This window comes from Syngnathus floridae, chromosome 14, assembly GCF_059516105.1.
Source record: "Syngnathus floridae isolate MCC-2025c chromosome 14, RoL_Sflo_1.0, whole genome shotgun sequence".
Classification (NCBI taxonomy): Eukaryota; Metazoa; Chordata; class Actinopteri; order Syngnathiformes; family Syngnathidae; genus Syngnathus; species Syngnathus floridae.
Window position 1 is genome coordinate 4612992 of NC_142426.1, and position 16973 is coordinate 4629964.

A 16973-nucleotide genomic window follows, 5' to 3' on the forward strand; every position below is an offset into this window, starting at 1 on the left:
AAAAAGACAAAACACATCCCAGTAGAGTGAGATTTTTAGTGGGCTCGGAAAGAATGTAAACCCTGGAGGAAGCGGGGATATTATTTGCAGGTATTAAAATATTCATACATATTCTACTGGTGTGACACGTCGCAATCTTTGATGTCAAATGGCTAAATAGTAAACATGCATGAAGTCATTTAAAACATCTTCAATACCTGCTTTGTCCAAAATCTTTTCCAAATAATATTCTGTGAAATTATTTAGTTGCTAATATGGGTTGCATGTCAATTTTGTAAGCTGTATCGCTCGTCCTCAGCCGTCATTTTAAAACAAATTAGTGAGGGAGGTGTGAAAGCAGCACCTAACTGGGGGAGTGGAGGGCTCCCCCTTTTCACCTTAAATTCGCTTATCAAGCCAGCGCTGCTGTGAATTCTCGCCGACACAATTATGGCCGGCGGTGTGGAAATGGCGTTTAATGGGATCCTGGCCTCACACCCCAATGGGAACTTTCGGGGACTTTAATCTGGGAGCCCCTTTGAAAAAGTTGTGCTCCGCTGTGCCAAGGGGCCCCCGGGGGGCTTCCCTCCGACTCTCCAGCAAAGACATAATGGTGAATTCTTAAAGTCCTTCATTTAGAGTCATCTCCCCGAGACAGGATTTCCTGAGTGGATGCGTTGGCTGCCTGGACAAAACCCAAGTGCACTTTGTTTGCCATTTGTCTTGTTTGGAGCTTCTGCACTGACCAGTTTGTGGGCGCCAGGATGCCGTAATGAAGAATAAGTCATCTCGCCATCACAGCGGGCGTGACGTCACTCGCGTTGGTCTGCTGCAACTGAAGGTTTGTCACAGCTGCTCGTTCGCCTTACATTCCTTAGATAAAATAGAGTGAAAAATAAAATCTTTAATATACTTTTCATACCTACTATTACTAAATATTTTACTATATACTCCAGCTTTTCAAATTAAAATACTCATTAATATTTGGCCTAATATGCAATGATGTACAATAAATTGAGCGCCATTTCACTTTCTAATGATTTATTGAGAAATCCCAGTTAGCACTAAAGCTGATAATGAAGTGAGTCGGTGGCTAAGCTTAGCCGGACATTATTGAAAAATGTCTGATCTGGCCCTCTCAATCGCCTAAGCTTATTTTGTGCTTCAGCAAAACTCTTTTTTTTTTTTTTTCCAGCTGCTTGTGGCTATGGAGTCTTGTCTTTCTTCCCTCCCACTATTCCCCTTTCTTTATTTATTTTTCCAGCATTGTTGTTGGCCATAATCAGCTACTGCTGCTGCTGCGCCTGAGGATAAAGTCCATCTCTCTCATCGCCGGCTTGGGCTCATCATTATTGCAGAAGATAATGGCTTCACCAGAGGTCATCAGCGGAGGAACGCGGCCCGGGGACATGTACTCTCCGAGCAAGAATGCACACTGCTGCGGGCTGTCAACTGAGTGCATTGTTTGTATGCAAACACACGCGCACTCACACACACACCTGGATTTTAGGCTTGTTACACATATAAAAATACTGTTGACCTTTTCACCCCCCCCCCCTTTCTGCTTCATCTGCCATGCATTTGCAGTGGACTCAACACTGTAAACAATTTGGGGTTTAATCAACACACTTGGGAGAAAATAGGTCTTTCAAATCAAACCTGGGGTTCAAACCATCATCAATTCTTATTTCACAAACGCAATACGAATCAGATTGTTTACACTAAGGTGGGGTGAAAAAAAAAATGACTTAAAGCAACCTGTCCGCCAGAAGATTGGAAAATTATCACAATTACAGGCAAGTTGTAGATGTTTATATTTTTTGTGAAGGGGGGGTCACATCTTAGTAGTACTGACGGGGGGCTTTTTTTACGACGAAGGCGTCTATGTGTACCTTCACCAGCAGAGAGCAGTGTTGCCTCAAAAGCACCATCATCGACTCGTTTTTTCCCCTTTCATCTGGCTTTTTTCATCTTACAGACTGACAGTGTGACACCTATATCTTGCAGACATGTTTTTGTCTCTTTACTTAAACCCACGCACGCACACACGCACACACACACACAACAATGTGAACAAGGCAATCCGTGGAAAGAGCGTTTTTTTTTTTTTTCTTCAAATTGTCAGATGAAACAGCAGCATGGCTTGTGTCCCCAAGCCATGGCCAAGCTGTCAAAGTGTGTTGGGTCGTAAAAGGCTACGCTCTCAACACTGTCCCTTTTCTGCTTGTCACACGTCGACAGCTACACACATCAACTATTTGTGTGTGTATAGCCCATTGCCCCCCACCCCCACCCCGCACCCTGGGGGCACTTGCAATGTAAAGTTAACTTTGGGCATATCTGCACGCCGGCTTACATATCCAAAAGCAAAAAAATAAAATTATGTTTGCTTTTTATGCCCCCCCTCCCCCCTCCTAGCTGCAGGGAAGCATTTTAAATGTCATTCCATTATCTCCTATCAAAAATCTCATCTCCTCTGTCCCTGAATCTTATTTTGAAGTCTCCCTCTCTTTTTGATTTTGAGCACACGGTTCAGTAACAGATACGGCTGACGGCTTGATGCCTTTGTGTCCGGTGAAAAGTGCAGGAATACTAATAGTTTGACGGGAAACAACACTGAAGACAAGGTTTTGGGTTTCCCCTCAAGAGTCAGCTGTCAGGGCTTTTGTCCCGCAACAGAAAATCCTCCTCTAATTGAAAGTTGATACTGAAGAAGAAAAAGACAAAGCAAAATGTGGCCGAATGGTAAAAAAAATAAAATAAAAATCAGTGGGAGGGCTGCAGGGCAAAACGCCATCGCCTTCGGGGCCCGACGACCTCCCGGCGGTTTGGCAGAAGCCACTCACACATCACATGACATTACTCGGGATGAGGTTACAGGAAAATGTCAGCCGATGCATAAGGAGGAACCATCGGCCCGTAGGATGATTAGATTGCCCCGGGGAGGCGCAATCTTGCATTCCCACGATTCCTCTCTTTCCACCCACGCCCTCTTTTCATTGTATTTTCGCTCTTGCTTATTGCATGTTTTCAATTTGGACAATATTTGCACTATTATTATTAAAGAATTAGTAGACCCCTTTTTCCCTTGATGCCTAACAAGCCACCTTCAAAAAAAAAATTGTTTTTCATGCAAGTCTGTCTATGTTGCCCCGCCTACTCTCGGTTAGTCAATTTTTTCCCCCAATTTAAAACAAATGTTTTCCGTGACCATCAGAAGAAGACGACAGGGTAGAGGAGACGGCAGGAGAGTTCAGTGCAGATGTCTGAGTACGTCTGACAGAGAGGACAGCCCCCCAGGCAGGTCCCAGCCCTACAGCACTCAAAATGACACATGACTGCTTTGACTTTTGTCATCCTCTGCCCCTAAACCCAAGCTGCCAATACACACTGAGGCAAGTCGTGGACACACACACACACACATGCTCAAAGACACAGTCACACACTGTATACTGCTTGGATTACATTATCTGTATCCCCGGGACACGAGCCCTCCTTGTTGGATGACATTTGGGCTTGCACAGCACTAAGGTTACCTTTTTTTTTTTTTTTTTTGCCCCTGAGTTAAAGATGCCTGTCTGCGGCATGCATTTGAAATGAAGGATGGAAGGGGAAGTGGGAAATCAGATGAGAAAGATTTCCAAAAGCACTTTGATCAGGGGCATCAACAGTCACGCGCAAACTTGTTAAGCAGTATGTAAATTTGGGCTGATACTGAATAAAGTTGCCAGAATGGCATGAATCCATTGTGCTGCGATGATCAAAATAAAAGAGGGCTTCATGCGCTGCGGGGCAAGAAAGTCACAGACATGAAGGCTTCCCCCCCCCCCCCTTCTTTCCTCCTATCAAGGGGCTGATGGGATGCAGAGAGGAGAGATGGAAGGCAGGGAAATGAAAGATAGGGGGGAAAGCCTGGAAGGATCTCAATCTAAATTAGCAAGAGTAGCAAGGAGAGTGTGCTGAGCGAGACACATAATCGTGATGAAAACATCAGCACTCACCCCGTCACTCGTCGGGCCAATCTCAACGAGAGCTCAAATCGTATCGGAAAGTGGGAAAGACGGAGTTCTGGCCAAGATTGGTATTTTCCACCAAACGTCGTTAAAAATCAATAAGCAACTTGCTCTCGTACAACACACCGAAATCCCCGAAAGTTTGGCTGATGAAATTACTTATTGATCCGACGTTCACTTCAAGTACCTCAAACATCTTACGTAAGAGAGCGGAAAATCAATATTCTTTTGATAAAGAGCAACAATCCCTGAACATTTTTGCGGATATTGTTTTGAAAATCACGATTAGGAGAGACTTGAAAGAATGAGCTGAGCGCTCGGTGCTGATTAATGCCAGAATTGTAGACAGTTTAGCTGAATTGAACCTGAACTACATCAGATGTACTCTGTTATAAAAATAAAAAAAATCAATAAAAAAACTAATAAAACATCCCAAAGTATTCTACGGCCCTCCTCACATCAGCTGACACAGACATACAACTTGCCGCCCATTTTGTCTTACTCTCTTCTTGTTCCCCCATCACTTTCTTTATGTGTCCCTCGTTGCCTCTTTTGTCTCCGCGACTGACATCGGGAGATGGATGCTCGTTGTCACGGGGACTCTTGTCGCCTGTCAGCTTTAAAGCAACGGGAAACAAAAGGATCACTTTCACAGGTGGGGGGAGAAAAAAAAGTGGATGATTGTGTGTCACACCATGGAGTGACTGTAATCTAATAGTCACTTGAAAGTGGCTCTGGATCTTCACCCTGCCTGGCTACCGAGTCATGGTCAGTAAAATCCTTGTTCCGAAAGTAATTATGTGAACAAGCTGATTTGGTTGTTCCATTTCACATCGGATGGATGTTTGCAGTTAACGAGCAAACACAATGGAAACTTTTGTGATTGCTTCCTAATTGGCGAAGTTATGCGCCCAATTGAAAGTCACTTTGCTTTTATTCCGGCGTGGCCTTGGCCTCCCTCTAGCGCAGTGTAGCGCCTGTAAATCTGCCTCCCTGCTGACAACAAATAAGCACACACAGAAGCCCCCCCAAATACAAGCTTGACGTTTGCAAGGTGAGGAGGAGGAGGGGAAAAAAAAGCTCGGGCCCTCAGGTGCGTGCCCTCGTAGTCTTCCTCTGTGCACCTGCACCGGCTCTCTCAAGTATGCCGAGTGTCTTTCGGCGCACAATGGAAGGCCCGCGGCGCCTCTCTCCAGCTGAGAGCCACCTCTCTCCAGAGGACGGGGCCAGGCAAAGTGCCAGCACTAACAACTGATCCCGGCCGATAAAGGAGCCAGGTTGGCCGGCAGGAAGGAAGTGACTCGGCAATCCTCCACTTTATGTTCCCTTTGAAGGGAAATAGTTTTCAAATGTAAACAGTAATTGATTGTGTGTGGTGCGTATCTGTTCGTGGCGCGACGGATCAAAACATTCATGGTTCGGTTTGGATCGCGGATTTAACTCGTTTTCTGGATCAGTGAAAGAAAAACAGGAGAGATGGATTTTGCCCATTAAGTAAAAAAAAAAAAAAAAAAAAAAAAGATTCAACACAAAATGTCAACTATAGCCAGCAGGGCATTCAATGCTAGCGGCTAGCTGATGGCCGCGAACTTACACCATACCAAAGAGCGACATCGTACTAAACGTACTAGAATTAGCGATTGAATATGATTTTGGTTGGCCTTATCCTGATGTACTAAATTGCGTCAAGGCAATCAAAAAAAAAAATCAAGCTAGCCATCACCCCACCAGGCGAGCCACCTTCAAAATAAAAGTCCACTGAGGCTTTTAAATTGACCAGTGTCATAGCCAATGTTGTGTAGACATAGAGAGCACACATCTGCATGATCTGACCCGCTTTTTTTTTTTCTTTTTGTGAGGCACGCGATGCAGCGTAGTCACGGCAGGCCGCATGAGCCAGCGCCAGATCATTGGCGCACTCACACTGCTGGGGGGCGGCTGACTCCAGCAGCGGTTCGGCGAGACGGCCATGGCGGGTCAGCCAGGCCGCGCAGCTGGGAGGCCCCGTGGCCAAACGTTGACCTTCTGCGAGCGAGTCAACTTTACATGCAGCTGCACTTACGATGAGCGAGAAGTGCTGCACCTGCAAGTCCTCTCGAAAATATGGCACGGTGTCAAGGAGGACACTTGATTCCCTAACACCAGATGACTCAGTTGGACTTCGGAGGTTCTGCTCTCAGTTTAAGTGTAATTGAAGCAAATTTGTCAAATGACTTTGCAGGGCCAAGTTGAGCATGAGACTTAATTGGATTTCCATCGCCGCCTGAAACACAACTTGGCAGACTGCAGGGGAGACTGGAGGTGACTCGGGGGTGGTTTTAATGCGGCATTTCACACGCCACCCACGACACCTGGGCACGACCCCCCCGAGCCAGCCAGGGTTTCCGTATCCTGCCACTCGGAGTCAGCGAGTGATGCCGTGGTGCCAAAACATCGTTTTTCTGCTCATTTCAGCAGGTCAAGGTTGGCCTCCATTTTCCTCACATGCTTGCCTGATGGGGGGGGCGGTGCCCCCCGGCAAGGTCGATCAAGCGTTATTTTTATAGCATCACGCTAGTCAGTACACTTTTCTGCTGGCTTTCTCCTTTTTCCGTCTTATTGTACACTATTGATTTCTGTCAGCAGTAAGCTATATGTCCATTAAGGCACAGATTTAATAGAGCGACAATGGAAAGCGGCTCCATTTGTTCCTCCAGTAGTGTAAGTGTTCATTTTGAGAGTCTGATACTAACCCTGGCCAGAAGCGAGCGCTGGATTTTTTCGCTGTAAATGGAAAACGCCGGAGGGCTTTTTCATTTTCTGGGCCCAGACGTTCCCTTCATGGTGTCGGAGCCCTTGTGCTCACAGAGTTCATGTTTCGCTGTGGGCCTTTTCTTTTTATTTATTTATTTATTTTTTTTATTCTGTATTTTGTTTTATCTCATAGCTTAGACTAGCAGGGCTTTGACTCCCAGGGGACTTTGGCGTAGCAAGAGCCGAGATCAACAAAGTGAGTTTGTTTATGCCGGCTGTGTCCGCATGTTGTCGACTTGCACGTTTTCTCCGTCTCCATTTCCTGCCTCTCCTTGCCCCAGGGGAACGCAGCCCTCTAATTGGATCTTGTTCTAATTGAGCCTAATACTGGAGCGAACCGGAGTTGGGCCCTGTGGTGATGAAGAGCTGAATCAAAACTAAGCACAAAAACTTTAAACTGTGTACGTGTGTGTGTGTGCGCCTGTGTGGGTGTGTGTATGAGCTTTTTGGCCTGCATAGTTTTTGCTGATTTTATTTAAGTACAGTGGTTGACTTGGAGGGGGAAGGGTTGGCATGTTTTTTTTTTATTTTTGGCTACCTCACTCATATACAACTAAATCACATTAAAATGGAATATATTCCCCTTCAGAGAGAAATGTTTTCATTTGGTCAAATGTGGTTTTGAAGACTGTATCATTCTTAACATTTCATTTCGGATTTGTGGATTTTTTTTTTTTTAAAGCAAATTATTGCGTCATTGATCCCAATTAAACAAACCCCAGCTCAGTTGTGATTGAATCTTTATTTATAATTTAGCAAATAGGAAAAAATATAAATATATATTATAGGATTTTTCTAGGGACACAAATGTACATAAAAAATAAATACATTATTTATTTATTTTAAAATAAGTTTTATAGTTTTTTTTAATAGTTTTTCAAATCATATTTTATAATTTAACATTATTTCAGTTGTTTCTCGCTGACAACCCCTAAAATGCTGCATTGAAGCTCGTAGAAAGTTTCAGATTTGCCAGAGTATGTTTTGGTGATGCAGTAAAATCAGAAACATTTCCATATTTGTCTCTTCATAACCAACCCTCGCGCAAATATCACGTTTCACAAACATTTGGGTGCATACAAAGTACACCAGGTTATGCATGCGGCAGTTTTACCAGACGTTAAACACACACACACACACATACAAATGGAAATGAACAACAGCTGCTAAAGGGCAAGGAAAGGAATGAATACATTTTTGCCTCCAGCTAAGACTGTTTTTTTCTTTTTTTTAATATATTCCTGTCTCCCTGTGAATCATCTTAAAACAGGAACAGACACATCTTTAACAATCACACTTTACAGTGTGTCAACACTGTTTTTAAAGCTGTTTGTTCATATTTGCCTTCTGCATACTGGAATGAAAAGTCACATTTTAGACAGCTTAATTCTATCCATCCATTTTATTTAAGCAGATAATTCACGAGCATGGCCGCTTTAGAGGGCCTTGTTGTCAGCCGCGAGTGTGCACACTCACAAAAACCCTTTAGGCAATATTCTAGCAGACATAAGCTTGAAGCACTTATATGACGCTAGCTCATGTAGCAGCCATTTTTTTCAGGTTGTAGTATTGGTATTTTATTTTGACAGTTGACAGTTGAGCAGGATCTGTGTTCAGCTCAAGTGCCTTAAACGCAGGGGTGCCTAATGTATGGAAGTTGACTTGAAGTTGAATAAGGTGACTCATTTGCTGTTTTGCCCCCCACCCCCATATTTATTGAGACTGGGCCTTAAAACCAGGTGCCTCTTGTAGTCCGAAAAATGCGGTAATTATTCAAATATTGCAGTATAACTGTTGTAGCAAATTTAGACATATTTCTTTGCACTTTAAAGGGACTTTAAGTCCACGTTTGAGTCACTTGTACTACTTGTACATGCCTGAAGAGGGGAGCTGGGTGTCACCCTCGTTTCCATCCAAATAGGTCACGCCTCAGCGCCCCGAGGCCGTGTGCCTTGCCTGGAGCCAGGAGGACGTGGGCATGGCGAATGGTTCCAGAACAAACACAGCCTTGGAAAAAACGTTCTCGCCCTCAGGGGCACTGTGGCCCGGGGGCAAAGTGCTGATTGGAAACAGTTGAAAAGAAGAACTTTAGGCGGGGCCGGGCAGGGCGGGGGATTGTTTGGTTGTTATTGCGAAAGCCACGCAGCTGCTCGGGAGCTTAGAATGTCGGAAAGATGAGGGCACGTTGTGGCCTCGAGGTTTTTCTAATCAACATGAGACTGTACATGTGCACACTTAGTTTATTTAAAAGTTGTGGGGAAGTGCAGGACCGCAGTGCAACCTCCCCGCCTGCCCCCCCTCGGTCCCCCTAGCCCCCAGCGCTTTGTGTTGGGAGCATTAAACAAACAAACAAATGGTCGAAGAGCCCATTACTCACAGAAAGTATGCATGTGTGTTTATGTGCTTTTGCACCCCTCCAGGGCCCCGCGGGCTTCCACGTCGGCCCGTGTCTTGAAGGTGAGAAGGCCTGCTTGATAATTGAACGCCGCCTGGCACTTTAACAAATGTATTGAAAGGAGGAATCGAAAAAGCCGTTAATGAGATTTAACGCCCTGGGTGGTGTTGGGGGCGATCCTTCTCATAATTTTCCCAATCTAATAGTTTTTTTGTCAAACGTTGTTTTGTTTACACCCACATAAGACACTCAAAAGCAAAGGTGGTGCAAACAAGGCCCGCGAGCTGGATGCGGCCCTCCAAGTCATTTTATGCTTGCAGCAATCTTTCTTTGGCTTTTGTTATCCATTCCAAAAATTATAATAATAGTAGGTGCCAGGTGGCAACGAGAAGTTTACGTACAACACGGCGCAGCTCTGCTTCTGACCAGGAGACACGCTTCTGATTCTGGCTGGCAAACCTCATGGCTCGCGACATTGTTTTGGCAGAAAACCAAAGTTGCAAATGTGAATATTGGTACATAACCCCGGCCCCCCCCCAAACAATACCTAGCATGTCGCTAATGCTAACTTCAAGTGGCATTTAAGCAGCCTCTTCTGGGCCTTTCAAATGGGGCCAAAGTAATAAGTTATTCCAGGTTACTCTATATTTATTCTATAGTTAACTAAATGAAATAATTAAAACTAAAATGGAAGAAATATTTTTGTCAATGAACTAAATATTAATGGACAGATTCAAAAAACTATCAAACTAATACTAAACCTAATAAAAACAAAACTAAAATACAACATCCGTCCGTCCGACCATCCATCCATTTTGTCGCCAAACTAAAAATGAATAAAACTTAAATGAATGATATTTCAAGATCTCAAATTCACTGTTAATATTTTTATAGCATACCAATGTTACCCAAGGTACGTACCAATTTCTCACGTCGTAGCCACAGCCATTTACCGTCTGTAGTTGTAACTTTCAAACCGGACCTCTGAGGGCACCTGTAACAAGTTTGACCCCGCCCCCATCCCAAGAAAAAGTGAATTCTTTCAGACGTTCCAAATGAAACAAAGGGTAAAAAAAGAAAAACGCCAACAACTGAGTGGCGAGTGGCAGCGCGCATGTCTTTGTACTTGGGTTTGTTTACCTCACAAGATGGCTCCTGGCTCGGAGAATGAGCCATGAAAATGGCTGCTGTGGCTGGCCCGCGGTGCTCCGTATAGATTGGACTTTTCCACGTGGCGGCGGCGGGGGCTGCTGGGATACATACCCAAGGGGATGTGCTCTCATTAAGGACAGTAGCCAGGGGCGCTTTTTACACTGCTTCCTGTGGTCGCTGACCTTCTTTTTCTTTCACACGGAGGCCTCGCGGCTGCTCCGCTCTCTCTGCTTCTTGGGCTTCCTTGTCGCTCCCGACGACGCCCCCGGGGTTGCGTCACGTGGCCTGAGTGACTCCTGACCCGCCCCGCCCCGCCTGCCTGCTGTTTGGCGCCAATACAGACGGCGCGAAGGGTCACATGTGCCCCCAAAATGGCGGCGATGTCCCCGGGCTCTGCGAGGAAGAATTTTCCCGAGTTGACAGTGTCAAAACATCATGTCAAAAATGACCAAGCGGATGTGTCATCTTGAAGCGGCTGCGGCAGAATTCATGTGGAAAAGGTTTGTATGCTGCAAACTCAAAGCTAAATCAGTGATGGGAGATATTTTGGAAGACTTTTGGTGCTTCATTTGGGTCACACGTGAGTCACATGAGGCACCTCAATGTGAGATAAGAGCCGCCAAGCAAAGCCCTTTGCGGGAGCCATTTTTGGGTTCTCCAACTTGAGCCAAAATGGACACCGCGAGCCTCACTAAAAAAGCAACGGAAGATTCCCCCTAGCCAACCTGTGAAGAAAGCTGCTGTGATTTTTTTTTTTTTTTTAGAATATTAAATAGTGGCATGTACATTATGTATTATACTAAATCATATTTCAAATATATATTTACATAAGGATATTACTATATTGATTTGAATTTAAATGGGGGTTATTTGATGTTAAACTATAATTTTCTACTTTTAAGTTGAAGTATTATTATGGAAAAATAAACTGAAACTAATCAATGAAATGGTTTTAATTGTATTATTTTTATATTATTAGTGGGAAAAATGATTATTAAAGTCAAAATGTATTGCAATTTCTTACCTAATAAAATGAAATGTTATAGTTAGCAGCGGTTTTGAAGTGTTAAAAATTGTCTAAATTTTTCAATGGGTAAGCCTATAGAGTTAATCATTGATTAGAAACTCAGGGCTATTTGTTCTCTTCCTGAAGTTTCATTTGAAAAATATTAAAATATTTGAACTCTGCAGAGCTTCCTCATTTTCACTGTCTTTTAATTCTTTTTTTTCCCTTCAGAAGAACGATTATGTTGAAATGATCCCTGCAGGCAAAGGCACCGTCGTCCTTCACTCGCAAGCAACTCGACCGCTTTCAAAGTAGCCTCCATAAACTCTCGCTATCCCTCCCTCGGTGTGTCACCAGATGTGTGAATTTGCGTTCGCACAAGTCGTGCACGCGCACGCACGCACGCTGTACTCGTACGTTTGCGGTTGGCGCAGCTCGGCGTCTCCAAAGCCCCAGTTTGATGCCCTCGTCTCACGATATCCAACCCCCACTCGCACTGCATCCCCTCAGGCCTTTGTGGGTGTGTGAGTGTGCTTGTATAAAATGGCTACTGAACCAAGAGGGTATTGTTTCTCTCCGTCAGGGTTGCAAAATTGAAGGTTCACATCCGAGCGCGTGCTCGCGTTGCATACCGAAAGTCGAAGCACACAGCAAGGCGTATTTAGACCCTGTATAAAATTTGGACTTGTCTTGGCGGTGATTGAAAAAACAATGAGCTTTTGTTCTCTAAGTGGTGCAAAAAAATGTTGTGTAAGCCTGAAAGCACTGAAGCATGTTCAAAGTGCACACGTACAGTATACTGGTTGAGAGACCACACACGACGAGGGCAATAGTAGTTGGAGATGAAGAATTCGAAGAAGCTAGGCTAACAGTTAGCATATCCGGTCTACATGCTAGTCACCTCATTCCTGAGGGCTCTGATGTAAAAGCAATTATCGGCTTAACTTCTTGTAAGACACAGGAAGTAGCAGTGAGACATTTGTTCCATCACATTTTGTTAGATGACCCTAATAAGGAAAACCTGTCGAGATTTTGTTGGGTTTCCAAATTGCAAAACCTACAGGCCTTTCAAATCCAAACCAGGGATCTTTTTTTGAGTGTACACATTGTAACTCCTACCCTTGAACCCCCCCCCCCCTGCGGCAGCCCTTCACACAGTTCAAACCAAATTTTGAAGACGAAGCTCCCCGCACAGCGTTGCTGGCGACACCGCCGCCGAGCCGCAAACTTGATCGGACGGCATCGGGTCGTGCGCTCGTCGGTCTTCGCGTATGAGTGAAGCGTGGAACGAAAGCGACAGCGGGCAGCAGGGACGAACCCGTCAGCCACTCAGATCACATCAGGTCTGTCGGGACACATTGGAGCATAGCGAGCCTGATGGGCTTGTAGCCCGCGGGGGTGCGAAGAAGGCCAGATGACATACAGTCGCAGAGGGGGGGGGCGGGCGAGGACGAGACGAAGAATGCGGGATGGCACATCCTCGCTTTGCTTTTAATGCTCAATATGTTCCAACGACACGCGTCAGCCCCGGCGTACACCATGCACTAATTATACAGTAGCGCCGCACACATACGATAAAGTATGCACGCAGACATGTCTGCCCCCCCTCAGAGCAAGCGCCATAAACACGTAGCCTGGATCTCCCACCAGATAAGCTGCATCTCCCACAACATGGCACATATGCTAATGTGAAAGGCAGGACTCTTTTCTTTTTTTTCTTTTTTTTTTTTTTTTTTTTTTTTATGGGCTGCACACGATGCATATGCTCGTACGTGCGGATAAATGTGCAGACACGCTCGGGTACATATGTCCGCAGGGGCTGAAGCGGGAAATAGACACTTCTCTTCATGCCTGTTCTTTAATTGGGGCATTTATTGTTTTTTGTTGCGGCTGCCGCTGCTTTACTTCATTAAATTAAAGGCGCACGTATCAGCACAGCCGCATGTTTTCAAGGTTTGTATAAGCAAGAACGCTGCCCTCAGCCATTAAGTTGCAAATTAGCATATCGTTTTGACTGTGGGAAATGCCAGCCCAAGACGCTTTTTTAACATTTTCACACTAATCAACTTGACTTTAACATGTTGGATTTGAGTTTGATTTGCTTTCATCACAAATATTGTCTCCCCCCCCACCCCTCTCAGATGTGTGTGTGTCTGGGCATGTGTGTTGACTCTATGTCACGTTAGCATATTTCAATGCGCGTGTTTGTTTTAGGTGGAGGCTGAAAAGGACAAATTGATCTAATGTTGAATATTCCGTATTGGTTTTGCTGTAATTCTTTTCTAATTCTTGGTTTATTCAATTGCATTTCCTCGAGGCTGCTAGGTATGGAAATAAGCCCCCACCCTCCCTCCCTCCTTCTTTTTGCCTGTGTAAATTGCTGCTATCACCTCGAGCCTTTTGAACAAGATTACCCAGATGGCCTCGCATGGTGTGCCTGAAGTTTTATTTTTCCTCCTTTGCCTGTTTTCTCCCTTTTGTTGCTGCAGGGGAGAAGGAGAGCGAGCCGGGAAGCCTGCTGAAGGCTGCGGGCCGAGCCAGGAGGCTGCAGCTGTGGCAAAGAGAGATCTGGGGGAACAAGAAGAAGAAGAAGAAGTGAGTTGGAGGAGTGTGCAAGTGCCGTGGGCTGAATCAGACTGGTGCAAGGGGGTGGGGGGTGTTTTGTGTGTGAGGAGTTTGCGGGTTAGTTGAGGGACTAAAAATCTGAAGGCAACAATACCAGCTATTATTAACCCCCCCCCCCCCCCTCACCTGCATCGGCTGTAAATGGGACTGGGATAAGCCCCCCCAGGCTGGTAGGTATACAAACGTAGTGGATCTGCACACATGTTTTGAGTAAAGTGCTCCCAGAGTAAACACATATTTGTTCAAAACGTACCTGGTAATCAGGTTGCGAAACCCTCGCAGAGGCTTTCCACCAAAGAAGAAGAAGGCTAATCTAAAGCCAAGATCAGCAAAGATCTTCCTCATCAACCCCAGCCCCCTTCGATCTTCTGCTCTTGTTGCCCTCCTGACCTCTCCGCAGACAAGTAGCCTCAAGGCCAGTCAAGGCTTCACATTCCCCGGTTGTGTCATTCCGAAAGGATTTGCTCACCTCTCGAGGAATTATGAAGATCCATACAGCCAATCATCAAGCTACCACTTACGACGCTGTCCACCAAAAGCAACTAACTTTCAGCCTTACTGTCCAAATCCAGCCCGCCAACTAACGGTGGCACCCTCCCACCAGCCAAACATCCAAATAATAATAATTCAGGTTATGATAGATAGCCACCCGCCGCGCCAGTGGTTATTGTTGCGCTAGTGCTAACGTTCGTCATTGGCTTTCCGCTCAGCGTGGCCTGGACATAATCTGCTGCTGGTTTTAAGCCCCGAGCAAGAATAGCATTTTCATACATTAAGGTGGCACACAGATAGAGAATTATGCACAGCTAAAATGTTCACCTGTTTATTATTCGAGCATGCTACATCCAGACTAATCTCCAAAAAGAACACGCCCAACCTTCAGATTGCTGATCTTGGCCAGGAGGCAACAGTGGAAGGAGATGCTCACCTGAGATAAATGAGGAGGGCGAAGAACTGCATATCGTAGGATATATGCTTATAAAAATTATTATTGCATGTAGCAAAGCAGCAATAGAAAGTAATGTTCCTCCTGAATGCATCACTTGCTTGTTCTTTTTAAATTTTTTTGCTTGATGTTGCGAGTGAGGCAAGGAGTGCAGGAATCTTCAAAAAAATATTTCTCCAAATGTACTATGTCCAAAAAAAAAAAAAGTAAAATATCCAAACAAGACAAAAATATTAAATTAATCAAAAGTGAAACAAAAAAAAGTAACTAAATTGAGCAAGCCGGAAGCCGATTGGAAGACGCAAAGAATAAGACAACACAACAAAACATGACATAACAACGAAACGCAAATCCAAACAACAAAATCTCGGATCGTGGCACAGATCGACTTATGTCCCCGCAATCAACAGTTCCTCGCGTGGCGGACTCTCACTGTTTGTTTGTTTAGTAGAATTTTGCTCTCTGTCATAATGAAGGACTCCCCCCCCCTTTTTTTTTTTTATCTTGTTCTTATTTATTCTCATGGCTGGAGGTAGAATGTGGTGGTTGATGAGGGGCTGAAATGAACCGAGCCTTAGCCTCAGCCCGAGGGCCGCCGCGCATATCTTAGCATAAGTGATGGCCGACCGCGGGGCTCAAACGTTGCCGAGAGAGCCCCCAGGACAGCCGGCCCTGACAGATCATGTATTTATAGGTCTGTTGAAAGACCTCTATTGTGTCCCACATAGCCCGGGAGCACGTCTGTCCTCTGTATTATAATAAAGCCGGTGGCCTCAGCGCTATGATGGATGGCTGGCTCTTGAATGGCGGACTCCGCAATCATCGGAGCGGTTCGGGTCCGCCCCGCGTGAAAGGATCCCGCCGTAGAAATGTAACCTCTTAATCAAGGCCAGGTATCCCGTCTTAATTGTCAGCCATGGGACGAAGGCGCAGAGAGAAAATGAGTGAGGGCGACTGCTGTTTTTTTTTTTCCTGCGCCAAAGGATACATTTGCAATTATCTCAATGGCTTTAAAGGCCCGGTGGGCTTTTTCGATACAGGTTAGAGTGAGGCACCTATGGCATTTAAAGGCTGGCCAGATTTCATTGCTGCTCAAATTCCATCACAGCCTCCGCTCAGCCATTTTGCACCACCACTGTAAAATGCAGCGTGCATATATTGGGAAAAAGTATCTGCCAAAAAAATGGAAAAGTCACACACGGACTTGGCAAAAACGAGACAAAGCTTGACTTTTCGACGCCTTGAGCCTCACGAGGCGAGTGGTGTTTGAGCTGTTTCCCAATCGCATGTTCTCCTCTTACCTCTGGAGTAGAATATAAATGATACACTCTGAGCGTACAGTCAATGCCAAAGGGCCCGCAGGGGAAGACGCAGCCCCGTCTCGGAAAAACCTCCTCACTGCAAGCGCGCCTCGACTCCAGCCTTGACTTTTCTGACAACGGTAAAAACAATGAGCGAAAAGTGAAGAGAGCTTTACCTCAAATCCGTCGCTTGAACAGAGAGATTTTAATGAGGGTATTCATTTTGTGTAGCGGTCAAGGGCTGGACCCGGTGGACATTTTTACAATATCCGCAAGTGGAGATCCTCTCACTGAAATGCACTTTGCGAGCGTACGCCGCTCTCTCCGCGCTAAATTGATAGAAAACAAGTCAGCTGCGTTCTCCCCCACAACGGCGCAACCCCCCCTTCTACCCGTTTACCCATGTTAAGACTATTTTTCCACAACTTTTTCAAATTAGTCAAGTTTTTATTCTCATATTATTAGGATTTTTCTCTCATAATACAGTGCAATGCTTTTGCTTGTGCTTGAAACTCAGCAGCACAAAGTTCTTATTCCCTCCACATTATCCAAACAGGTAGTGCCAATTTGGGAGGCATTATCTCACCATTAGTCATCAAACTACACAAATTCCAAGCTCAAAGTCTGTATAGACATTTATTCATCACGCTAATGCACTAATTTCTCCGCTAGAAATAATTCTGTAGCCGTGATATTAAAAGAAACATATTTCTAAGTCTTCAGACTCTCAACTGTCTTTGAAAATTTGAAATCAACCCCTGAG

At 45.1% G+C, this 16973-nt stretch overlaps 2 long non-coding RNA genes across 6 annotated transcripts; one reads left to right on the forward strand and one right to left on the reverse strand.

Moving 5' to 3' along the window:
* LOC148387179 (uncharacterized) lies at positions 1-10639 on the reverse strand. Of its 5 annotated transcripts, XR_015862603.1 has the most exons (4): positions 10321-10639; positions 10102-10174; positions 4495-4609; positions 1-852 (listed from the first exon to the last, which is right to left on the reverse strand). It is a non-coding gene; the product is annotated as an uncharacterized LOC148387179 (long non-coding RNA). The 5 variants fall into 5 exon arrangements; XR_015862602.1 differs by lacking the exon at positions 4495-4609 and having other exon boundaries at positions 10321-10630; XR_015862605.1 differs by lacking the exons at positions 1-852; positions 4495-4609 and adding an exon at positions 6379-7135 and having other exon boundaries at positions 10321-10634.
* Positions 10226-15944, forward strand: LOC148387180 (uncharacterized). Its single transcript, XR_015862606.1, has 3 exons — positions 10226-10832; positions 13828-14133; positions 14228-15944. It is a non-coding gene; the product is annotated as an uncharacterized LOC148387180 (long non-coding RNA).
* Positions 15945-16973: the final 1029 nt, after the last annotated feature.